The sequence below is a fragment of the Alosa alosa genome, chromosome 22 (genome assembly GCF_017589495.1).
Source record: "Alosa alosa isolate M-15738 ecotype Scorff River chromosome 22, AALO_Geno_1.1, whole genome shotgun sequence".
Taxonomy (NCBI): domain Eukaryota; kingdom Metazoa; phylum Chordata; class Actinopteri; order Clupeiformes; family Clupeidae; genus Alosa; species Alosa alosa.
The window spans coordinates 25,083,038-25,096,134 of NC_063210.1; positions in this window are offsets into that span (position 1 = coordinate 25,083,038).

The following is a 13,097-nucleotide window of genomic DNA, read 5'->3' on the forward strand; positions in this document are numbered from 1 at the left end:
AGAGAGGGATGAGGAGAGGAGAGAGGGATGAGGGTCAGGGAGGTTAGAGATGCAGAGGGAGAGAAAGAGGACAAATTCAGAACTCCTGTTAGGGTCAGGACAAACACACACTCACACACACACACACACACACACTCAAACACAAAACACACACTCACACACACACACACACACACTCAAACACTCGAACACACAAACACAAACTTCGCACACACACACACACACACACACACTCAAACGCAAACACACACTCACACACACACTCAAACACTCGAACACACAAACACACACTCACACACACACACATTTAAACACAAACACACTCACACACACACACACACACTCACACATACGCACAAACACACATGCACACACACACACACACACACCCGCACATACACACACACACCACACACACTCACACTGATACTCAAACGCAAAATACAAACATACACACACAGTAACACTCACAGGCACACCCACACACACTAACACACACTACCACACACATACACACACACACACATGTACGCGCACGCACACATACACTTACATGCACGCACGCACGCGCTCACACACACACACACACTCTGTGAAAGGGGTGGATGTCTCTCTCAGAAGGGGAGCCCACATTGTCTCAGTGGTGGCAAACTGAGCAGAAGATGTCAAAGTTGACAGTTTATATCCCGTGAGGCTACACTCTCTACACTCTCTCTTTCTCTCTTTTCTCTCTCTCTCTCTCTCTCTCTCCCTTCCTCTCTTTCTCTCTCTCTCTTTCTCTCTCTCTCACAGACACACACACATACACCTCCACACACACACATACACACACACACACACACATACACACACACACACACACACAGACACACACACACACATACACCTCCACACACACACAGACACAGACACACACACACACACACACATACAGTATACACACACAGGATCTCTTTTTGTCTCACTTTCAATGCATTTTCGACCCACTTTAGATAAAAGCTTCTGTTAAAATTAAGAGACGGTTTAATGCATACACATACAGTACCACATACACACACACACAGACAGACACACACACACACACACACGCATGCACACATACACACATGCACATGTACACACACACACACAACACCAACTCAAACATACTCATTACAAGCAAAAACAAGCCCAGCCCTGCAATCACACACACACACACACAGACACACACACACAAGCACTCCAGGCATTTGTGTGGCACGCTACAACAGTTCCATTATGAACTGTAAAGTCAGAGATGTGGAGAACCAGAGAGTTCTACTGCATAGCACGCAGAACCAGAGAGAACTGCGGTTCTCAGCAAAGTTCTGTGCTGCCCACTCACATCCTGTCTCTGTCTGACAGTCTGCTCTCTCCATCGCCCTCCTTCTCTCTTTCTCCTTCTCTTTTTCTCTGTTTCTCCTTCTCTCTCTTTCTCTCTCTCACTCATTCTCTCTTTCTCTCACTCCTCTTTTTCTTTCTCTCTCTTTCTGTCTCTCACTCCTTCTCTCTTTCTCTCTCACACTCCTCTATGTGTCTTCTCTCTCTCGATGTGATCAAAACAGCATCATACTGATGTGTTTATAAAACTGTGTGTGTGTGTGTGTGTGTGAGTGTGAGTGTGTGTGTGTGTGTGTGCTGGCAGTTAGCCAGTGTACTGCTGTGCTCAGCATGTCGGAACAGCAGAACGTGTTTCTGCTCTGATGCCAACTCAGTCACCGATGCTACTTCTGGCTCAGATCCGGGCCGCATGTGAACCGGACGTGGCCCACATCTCAACCGGCTTTGGACCTGAACCTGCCCTGAACTGCACAATCTGGTTCTGACGAGATCCCCAGGATGAGCCACCCACCGTTTGTCATTAGCTGCGACTCGGCTGTGAATGTTTGTGAACACAGACAAAAGATGTGTAGTCTTCGAACAAACAAACATGGACAATTTGCAATGTTCACTCAAAAAACGTTTGCCTCGATCCGTTAGCGCGGTGTGTGTTTGTGTGTGTGTGTGTGTGTGTGTGTGTGTGTGTGTGTGTGTGTCTCTGTCGCACATGATGCAGAAACCAGCGAGGCCTCCCCAATGACATGTTAATGTAAGCTTTTAACCAACTAGCACTGAACATCTAAGTGAACATCCCAGACAGATTTAAAACCTGATTGCTCAAAAAGGCTCAGAAGAAGCTCTTTGCATTTGGCTGGCATCCAGGAGCACATGCAGGTGTCCTGCCAGGCCATGGAGATTACAACGGCTTTATCTTTATCTTTATCTTTATTTATTTATTTATTTAGTGTACCCAAAGCCACTTGTCAATTAAACAGATGTTAACTAATTGCAGCATGACTTATTGGACCAAGAGCCACAACAGTCACAGCTGGGAATAAAAGTCATGGCTTTTTAGATTACTGTATGCTTAGCCACTCCACTTCCAACACCCTATTTGAACTTCCTGCAACTGTGATTGACATGCATGTATAGCGAGGGTTCACTTCCTGCAACTGTAATTGACATGCATGTATAGCGAGGGTTCACCTCCTGCAACTGTGATTGACATGCATGAATAGCAAGGGTTCACTTCCTGCAACTGTGATTGACATGCATGTAGTAAGTGATTGACATGCATGTAGCGAGTTATTGACATGCAGTAATTGAGATGCATGTAGCGAGTTATTGACATGCAGTAATTGAGATGCATGTAGCGAGTGTCTGACATGCATGTAGTGATTTCCACTTCCTTCTGCAAGAATGAGAATTATTTATCAAATTGGTCAGATGACCAAGGAAAGGTACACATCACATGGCAAGGTGTGTAGTATATTTCAATCACAGATACAATTCCATGTGCTCTGCAAGTTCTGTAAAAGCAAGAAGAGTAAAAATACCTGATCTAAAGATTGTATCAGTGATAGCGGGGATACGTCACTTCTGTTGATGTTCAAACAAAACAGAGAGCTAGCTCGCTACTCCCTCACCCTCCCTCCTGTGCAATTAAAACTCTCCTGAACGCGCATCTCGTCGGTTATTGGTTGAAACACTTTACTTGAGTTTTAATCAACCTTTGAGTGGGTTGCCAACCCTTTTTGGTAGCAATTCTTTTTGTGTACAGATCTCGGAGCCTAGGCTGCCTACAGAGACGCGTTTTTTTTAGCGGCCTGCTTATGGGGCAAACAGCTAGCGGATCATTAGGAAAGAATAGTGATCATTTATGTTTGGGCCTTTTTCGGGCCTGCAATCGCTGATACAACCTTTAAGAACACAAAATAGAATGACCTAAAGAACAAAATATCAGTAGAATAAGAAAACACAGAATATAAAACAGGACAGAAACATTGTAGAAGCAAGATGAAGTAGCTCTGACAGCATGTCTATCTCTTTATCCCAGTCAGTTATTCACTCTTGCTACCCATTCTGATCAGCAGGCATGGCAGTGGGCTTTGGAGCTCTGTGGAATAAGGCTGGGAGATATGCATGGTGTGGAAAGGCACCTATGCACCAATACAGAAATGTTCTGTCATTTCCTGTGAATTTCCTGTGAATTTCAAAATAATTCACCAATTCACCAATAATTCCCTGCAGCTTCTTGTTATTTAGTGTTAGTATCGGGGACTGAAAACAGAATGATTTTCATTTCGGTTCGTTCTGAGCAAAAACATTATTTTTTCGTTCCTGTTCCAGTGTTCCGAGGCCTCTCCTCTAAACGGTAACCGGTTAGAACGTTACAGAAGAGCGGTTAATAACGTTCCTTTAAAAATGACATTGCCTTTACAAATTGATTTATGGCCGGTGGCACAATACTATAAGGTTTTGTCTAATTTAATGCCCTTAAAGCTTAAATCAAAGCATCAAGGCTGTTAAAAACACTGTGCCTGAATTCAGGCGTGGGGCAAGATTTGAAAGTAGGCAGCCAGGCTCCTCACCCATACCAGACGATCAGCACACATCACCCCCATTCTCCATCAACTCCATTGGCTACCAGTTCCGTCCCGGATCATATACAAAGTACTACTACTCACCTTCAGAGCCCTCCACAACCTTGCGCCCCCCTACATCTGTGACCTCCTGACCTCTTACACTTCTTCCTGCTCACTCAGATCCTCTGACCAAAACCTCCTGGCTATCCCCCGCTCCAGACTCTCCACCCTGGGTGGCAGGTCCTTCAGTGCCTTGGCCCCCAAACTCTGGAACTCCCTCCCCCAACCTCTTTGTGTCTGTCCTTCTCTTCCTTTCTTCAAAGCTCATCTCAAGACCTCTCTGTTTAATGATCACTTCTCCTCCACACCCAACACATAGCTCCAGACAGATAACTTGTCTTGTTGTATTGTTTTGTTTGTTTGTTATTGTGTTTCCTTGCCTTCCTGCTATGTAAAGCGACCTTGGGTTTGAGAAAGGCGCTATATAAAATAAACGTATTATTATTATTATTATTATAATTAACCTATATAATATTAGATCTTCAAAATGTCTGATAGTCTAACTTCAGGCTCAGAAAATGTCCTTGCTTTAAGCCCTGTAATAGCCTTACTTATGTGTGGTGTTAACAACTGCATGGCACTAGGTCTACATATTTCTCTAGTGTCTCTGGTAGCCTATGTTATTTCACACAGTGTTTCAGTAATTTAGGCTACATACTTGGAAAAGGCAGTTAGATAGTGTTGAATATGAAAATCATTTTTATCAACTCATAAAAGGCCTAGCCTATTATACAGGGACACAGTGATTCATGAAATCGAACTCATTATGTCAATGGCAGCCTTTGACTAAAAATCCAGACTGCAAATCATTTTGTGACCCCTCCAATATTTTTGGCGACCCCCCTGAAGGTCCCGACCCCCAGTTTGAGAACCACTGTGCTATGCTATGCTATTATGCATGCATTCATGTGTGTGTTTGTGTCTGTAATGTTACTGTAATACTACCCATGCCACTGAGGCGTTGTCGGACTTCAGTGTAATGTATGTAAGTGGTGTGTGCGTCACTGTGAGTGTGCGGTGTGTGTGTGTGTGTGTGTGTGTGTGAGAGAGAGAGAGAGAGAGAGAGAGAGGGAAGAGGGATAGAGAGAGAGAGGGAAGAGGGATAGTCTGTGAAGATGGTGCCTTCTTGATGCGAGCCTGATATTAAGCGTTTGAAAGTGTGTGTGTGAGAGTATGTGTGTGTGTGTGTGTGTGTGGGTGTGTGTGTGTGTGTATTAAGCAGCGTTTGAAAGTGTGGGAGTTTTGGCTGCGATTAGAATCAAGAGTCCTACTGATTCAAATCAATATTTCATGGAGCTCTTGCTGGCCAGTGGTCAACAAGACTGCTTTAGACACACAGCTTCACATATAACATCTGTCTCTGTGTGTGTGCTGCTCTGACAAGTGTGTGTGTGTGTGTGTGTGTGTGTGTGTGTGTGTGTGTGCATATGTTTGTGAGTGTGTGTTTGTGAGTGTGTGTGTGAGAGTGAGTGTTTGAGTGTGTGAGTGTGTGTGTGAGAGTGAGTGTTTGAGTGTGTGCATATGTTTGTGAGTGTGTGTGTGAGAGTGAGTGTTTGAGTGTGTGCATATGTTTGTGAGTGTGTGTGTGAGAGTGTGTGTTTGAGTGTGTGCTTGTGAGTGTGTGTGTGTGAGAGTGAGTGTTTGAGTGTGTGCTTGCTGATGACTCCATGGAATAAAACCGTACAAGGACAGAGGAAGAGCAGTGGAAAGCTAAAGAGACACATGGAGAGAGAGGATGAGGAAGAGAGAGAAGAGAGAGAAGAGAGGATGAGGAAGAGAGAGAAGAGAGGATGAGGAAGAGAAGAGAGAAGAGAGGATGAGGAAGAGAGAGAGAAGAGAGGATGAGGAAGAGAGGATGAGGAAGAGAAGAGAGAGAGAAGTGAGGATGAGGAAGAGAGAGAGAAGAGAGGATGAGGAAGAGAAGAGAGAAAAGAGGATGAGGAAGAGAAGAGAGGATGAGGAAGAGAAGAGAGAGAGAAGAGAGGATGAGGAAGAGAGGATGAGGAAGAGAAGAGAGGATGAGGAAGAGAGAGAGAAGAGAGGATGAGGAAGAGAGGATGAGGAAGAGAGAGAGAAGAGAGGATGAGGAAGAGAGAGAAGAGAGGATGAGGAAGAGAAGATGAGGAAGAGAGAGAAGAGAGGATGAGGAAGAGAGAAGAGAGGATGAGGAAGAGAGTATGAGGAAGAGAGAGAAGAGAGGATGAGGAAGAGAGAAGAGAGGATGAGGAAGAGAGAGAAGAGAAGATGAAGAAGAGAGAAGAGAGAAGAGAGGATGAGGAAGAGAGGATGAGGAAGAGAGGATGAGGAAGAGAAGAGAAGAGAGGATGAGGAAGAGAAGAGAAGAGAGGATGAGGAAGAGAGAGAAAGAGTGTAAGAGAGTGTGAGATAGGAGGACAACAGAAGAGTGAATGAGAATGAAGTGTGTGTGTGTGTGTGTGTGTGCGTGCATGCTGGGTGGTTTCTTTAGAAGACTGCCTCTGGTCTATTCTTCTGTCTTCCGACTGTAATCAGACTCATAGATCTCACTGAAGCACTCCATCCACCTTAACACCTGGAGCAGCGCAGCACTGTGGATCTGTACTACACCAAGCACAGCCAGAATCACACACACACACACACACACACACACACACACACACACACACACACACACACACACACACACACACACACACACAGACAACAACAACAACAACAACAACACATTGCATTTATATAGCTTTCGATACTCAAAGCACACCACATGGATGGGGGGACCTCACTAGTACCCACCACCAATGTGTGGGTGATGCACGGCAGCCATTATGCGCCAGAACGCTCACCACACACCAGCTTGAGGTGGAGAGTGAAGGAGTGAATGAGCCAATTACAGTGGAGGATGATTAGGGGGCCAGATTGAATGAGCCAGGTTGGGAATTCAGCCAGGACACCGGGGAACACCCTACTCTTTGCGATAAGTGCCATGGGATCTTTAATGACCACAGTGAGTCAGGACCTCGGTTTAACGTCTCATCCGAAGGACGGCATCTCCTACAGTGCAGTGTCCCAGTCACGGCACTGGGGCATTGGGATCGATCTTTTTTGGCCAGAGGGAAGAGTGCCACCTACGGGGCCACCCACCAACACCACTTCCAGCAGCAACCTAGTTTTCCAAGGAGGTCTCCCATCCAAGTACTAACCAGGCCCACACCTGCTTAGCTTCAGTAATTCAGCTAAGACAAGGTATCCATTGGTCTGGCTGCTGGCTAACACACACACACACACACACACACACACACACACACACACACACACACACACACACACACACACACACACACACACACACACACACACACACACACACACACACACACACACACACACACACACACACACACACACACACACACACACACACACACACACACACACACACACACACACACACACACACACACACACACACACACACACACACACACACACACACACTTTGTCCTGGATCTGGCACAGATAGGTATATAGTATATACAGTAGGTTATAGACATGCCTTGCTCTTAGATCAATCACCTAATAGAGCATCGCTTAGTGAATAGACATGCCTTGCTCTTAGATCAATCACCTAATAGAGCATCGCTTAGTGAATAGACATGCCTTGCTCTTAGATCAATCACCTAATAGCATCCCCATGGCTGAGCTCTACTCAAAGCCACATACTGACTCTATCCTACCACATAGAGTCCACTCAGCCATAAACACACACACACACACACACACACACACACATACACACATACACACACCTACCATAGAGTCCACTCAGCCATAAACACACACACACACACACACACACACACACACACACACACACACACCTACCATAGAGTCCACTCAGCCATAAACACACACACACACACCCACACACACACACACACACCTACCATAGAGTCCACTCAGCCATAAAGCACACAGTAGTTAGTTATCGGATCATGTGCAATTATCTCAAGCTTAACCGGCATCACCCCATATGCCCTTACGAGCACAATATGAGTTTAACACAAAGTGCTAAACAGCCTCTAATTATCTGCTAATCTGTTACCTGTGAAGGAGCTATCTAGTGTCTGTGTTACCTGTGAAGGAGCATTGTAGTGTTTGTGTTACCTGTGATGGAGCTATCTAGTGTCTGTGTTACCTGTGAAGGATCTACCTAGTGTCTGTGTTACCTGTGAAGGAGCTATCTAGTGTCTGTGTTACCTGTGAAGGATCTACCTAGTGTCTGTGTTACCTGTGAAGGAGCTATCTAGTGTCTGTGTTACCTGTGAAGGAGCTATCTAGTGTCTGTTTTACCTGTGATGGAGCTATCTAGTGTCGCAGGCATGTGCCTGTGAAGGAGCTATCTAGTGTCTGTTTTACCTGTGAAGGAGCATTGTAGTGTTTGTGTTACCTGTGAAGGAGCTATCTAGTGTCTGTGTTACCTGTGAAGGAGCTATCTAGTGTCGCAGGCATGTGCCTGTGAAGGAGCTATCTAGTGTCTGTGTTACCTGTGAAGGAGCTATCTAGTGTTTTGTTACCTGTGAAGGAGGTATCTAGTGTCTGTGTTACCTGTGAAGGAGCTATTTAGTGTCTGTTTTACCTGTGAAGGAGCTATCTAGTGTCGCAGGCATGTGCCTGTGAAGGAGCTATCTAGTGTCTGTGTTACCTGTGAAGGAGCTATCTAGTGTTTGTTACCTGTGAAGGAGCTATCTAGTGTCTGTGTTACCTGTGAAGCTATCTAGTGTCGCGGGCATGTGCCTGTGTGCAGGACTACATTCGTTCTTCTTGTGATACTCAGAACTCAGAACAGACATAATGTAAATGCAAAACACTGCAGATCAATCTGATTAGCTTTGGTGCTGGAAGCCCTAATCCCTGAGCCCACTTTGTGATCGTTTTCCTCTAAACTAATGTCTTGTTATTGCCTACATTTTTTTTGCTGGCAGCTCCACTTCTGTGGAGAGTAGTTTAACGCCAGAGAGAGTCGGCCTATTTAAACAGCCAGTGTTCTGGAGGGTTCCGGGAGGCATTCCAGAGTGTGCTCTCTTTGTTTCAGCAGCAAGCGAGCGAGCGTTTATGTGACGGTTCACGCTGTGAATTTCTCTCTTCGCTGGGCCTCCGAGTCTCGTAACCACGGGCGCTAACGAGACAGGCATCGCCACGGGGACAGCCATTAAAGCGCGGCTGGGTTCCCTGGGTTGCCGTGGGCAACGGAACGACCCCGGCGCTGCCCACATCCCGACCTCTGACACCGACAGGAAGTGACAGTGGAAGGGATCGCGTTGTCCGAAGGCTCCTGACCCGCCGGTGTACGGGAAGGGAGAGAGACGGACGCCCCCCCCCCCCCAGCCTGCTCATTACCGTAGGCCAAACTCCCCTGTCCAAACCCCTTCAGCACCCTCTAGTGGCTGCTACTGGAACAGACTGACCTGGTGGGCTGCAGATGATGAATGTGCAGCTGAAAGGACGATCATTTCCGTCCTGAAAGGTGAAGATGAGACGCAGAGTGACAGGAACCCCAGAGGAAGTCTGCAGCCTGCAGGAGAGGGTGGCACACCACTGCATCACATCTCACTCACAAGGCCTCGGACTCTTAACACACACACACACACACACACACACACACTGAAGGACTGTGCAGGGGAGCTTAAGGATGTCTTCACAGACATCTTTAACACTTCCCTGAAGCAAGCCATCGCCCCATCATGTTTCAAAGCTGCCACCATCATACCTGTGCGAAGAAAACTGCTCCATCCTGCTTCAATGACTACACGCCCTGTGGCACTGACACCCATCATCATGAAGTGCTTTGAGCGCTTGTCATGTCACATATCAAAGCCATTCTCCCCCCACCCTGGACCCCTTCAGTTTGCATACCGAATGGCAAGCGTCTACAGAGGATGCAATCTGCTCTGCCTCCACCCAGCCTCACCCACCTGGAAAAAAGAGACTCATATGTGAGATTGCTGTTTATAGACTTCAGTTCTGCATTCAACACCATAATACCACAACAACTCATCTGCAAACTTGACAAACTGGGACTCAGTACCTACCTCCTCTGCAACTGGCTACTGGACTTCCTCTGTCAGAGGCCCCAAGTAGTGCGTGTTGGCAACAATACCAAGCAGCATCACACTGAGCACAGGGGCCCCCCAAGGCGCGTGTGCTCAGTCCGCTGCTCTTCACCCTGCTGGACGATGACTGCACTGCAACCTACAGCAACAATCACATAGTGAAATTTGCTGACGACACAACTCTGGTGGGTCTCATCACCAAGGGCTTAATTGACTCCAATACAGGTTGGAGGTCGACCATCTGACCAATGTGGTGCAGGGACAACAACCTCCTGCTGAACGCCAGCAAGACCAAAGAGATTGTTGTTGACTTCGAGAGGTCACACCCAACACCTGCCACTTGACCATCGACTGTGGTGGAGAGAGCGAAAGCAGCACCAAATTCCTGGGGGTGCACATCAGTGAAGACCTCTCCTGGACCACCAACACTGCATCACTGGCTAAGAGCTCAAGCAGCCTGTACTTCCTGCGGAAACTCAGGCGCAGCAAGTGCTCCACCAGCCATCATGACCACATTCTACCGGAGGCACCATCGAAAGCATCCCTCTCCAGCTGTATCGCTGTGTGGGGCGGAAGCTGCACTGAATACAACAGGAAAGCCCTGCAGCCAAAGATAGTGAACACAGCTGGAAGGGATTATTGGTGCTTCACTCCCCTCCCTGAAGGACATTTACACCACCCACCTCACCCTAGCTTATTGACCAAAATTGTGAGTGATGCAGGTCACCCGCCACAATCTGTTTGATCTACTGCCCTCTGGGAAGAGGTACAGAAGCCCTGCGCTCAAGACTACCAGACTCACCAACAGCTTCATACACCTGCCGTGGGATGCTGAACTCTCTCCCCCTCCACCCTCAGCTACATAACATCCTGGACATTGGACCCAAAATGGGCCTGCACTACTCCACTTGCACACTTGCACACTTGTACACTTCTTTTACAACTGGTGTTGTTGTCCTGAAACACAACACTTCTGCTGCTCTTTTACATAACTTGCACCACTATGCCACTTTCTTTCTTACTTAGATCAAACAGAACTACCCAAGCCTTTTTATTGGCCTGAATTTGCACTAGTATTTTTATTGACTGTCTATGCACAATTTCAACCACATTTTGCTGCTCTTATTTTTTCATTATTATATGTGCCCTCTTATTTACTTACTTTTTTGTTTACTTGAATGTTATGTTTGTCTGTGGACCTAAATTGGTAAAATATGTCTTGTCTTCACCGTGGGATAGTGAGAAACGTAATTTCGATCTCTTTGTATGTCTGGAACATGTGAAGAAATTGACAATAAAGCTGACTTTGACTTTGACTTTGACTTTGACACACACACACACAGAAGCAGAAGTATGTCTTATGATCATTGGGGTCAACTGCCCCTACACACACACACACACAAACGCACACACAGAAGCAGAAGTACAGTATGTCTTATGATCATTGGGGTCAACTGCCCCTACACACATACATACACACATACACACGGAATCAGAAGTGTGCCAACTGCCAAGAAGGCCTCGGACTCTAACATAGCAGGGGAAACATCAAAGAGATACGCCTACGTGAAACTCTTAGTCAGAGTCGGGGGGGGGGTCTGACTGCAGTGGGTTCATGAAGCGAGTCAGAGGGAAGTTACATGCATCACTCACTTTGGAACTCAAAATGTTACCCTTAAAGGTGCGGTGCTTAAAGGTTAGTTCTAGAAGGCTGTTATCATTGGCTCCAGTTCTGGAATGGTTCTGTCAGTTAGTTCTAGAAGGCTGTTATCATTGGGTCCAGTTCTGGAGTGGTTCTGTTCCACATTAGGGTTAATGGACAGATGACAAAGGCAGAGTCAGCAGTAGGAGATTGTATTTAGTCACTGATAAGTAAACCTTTTTGGCCATTTTGTCATTTTAAACACAGGCCTTGTCCAGCCCTCCCTATTTTAGTTCGGAAGTTCTCCCTTGCAACGAGACAAATGATCCGTCACGTTGAACATGCCATGAGCCTTCCACCAGCCTCCAACCTCACCAGCAGATGGCAGTGTTTGAAAACTGGCCACTGGCATTTTCAGCGCTCTTTTGCCCTCCTGAAAGGGCATTTGGGTGGCATGTCAGTGGTCTGCGTGTTTGGGAGGACTGTGCGAACCCACAGAAACCAAAAGAGTGTGTCAGTGACACTTCCTGGCTCTGCCGGGCATACATATTAACGAAGAACTCAAAATGAGTTGAAAGGGTGATAACGAAAATGTTACAGTTTCTTGGAGGGTGGAGTGTGTGTGTGTGTGTGTACTGTACATGTGTGTGTGTGTGTGTGCGTGTGCATGTGTGTGTGTATGTGCGTGTATGCGCGCGCGTATGTTTGTGTGTGCGTGTGTGTGCGTGTGTGTGTGTATGTGTGTGTGTGTGTGTGTGTGTGTGTGTGTGTGTGTGTGATTTGTAAGAGTGATAAAGAAATGTTAGTTTCTTGGAGGGTGGAGTGTGGAGGGTGTGTGCAAGTTTGGTTTGTCACTGCTGACACATACACAATAAAGAATGTTTGTGAGATAAAACATTATGTGTGTGTGTGTGTGTGTGTGTGTGTGTGTCTGTTATTTGTAAGGGTGATAAAGAAATGTGTGTGTGTGTGTGTGTGTGTGTGTGTGTGTGTGTGTGTGTATTTGTGTGATAGTTATCAGTCTAGTATGGGAGGCTGTATAGTGCAATAACATTGGAATAGTGGCACTACACACTGAACGTACTTGCACTACACACTGAAACACTGACACATACACACTGGGCACTAGTACCACACTGGAACTCAAACAGCAACACACCTCCTTTCCTGCATTACACACTGAATCTGCTTGCACTCACACTGATATCACTTGCTCAACACACTGGATTTACTTGCAGCACACACTGAAACTGCTTGCACTACACACTGAAACAGTTTGCACTACACTGAAAATACTTACACACACAGAAGCTCCTTACACTAGCCTACACACTGAATTAACTTCCACAACACATTGATATTTCTTGCTCAACACACTGAAAC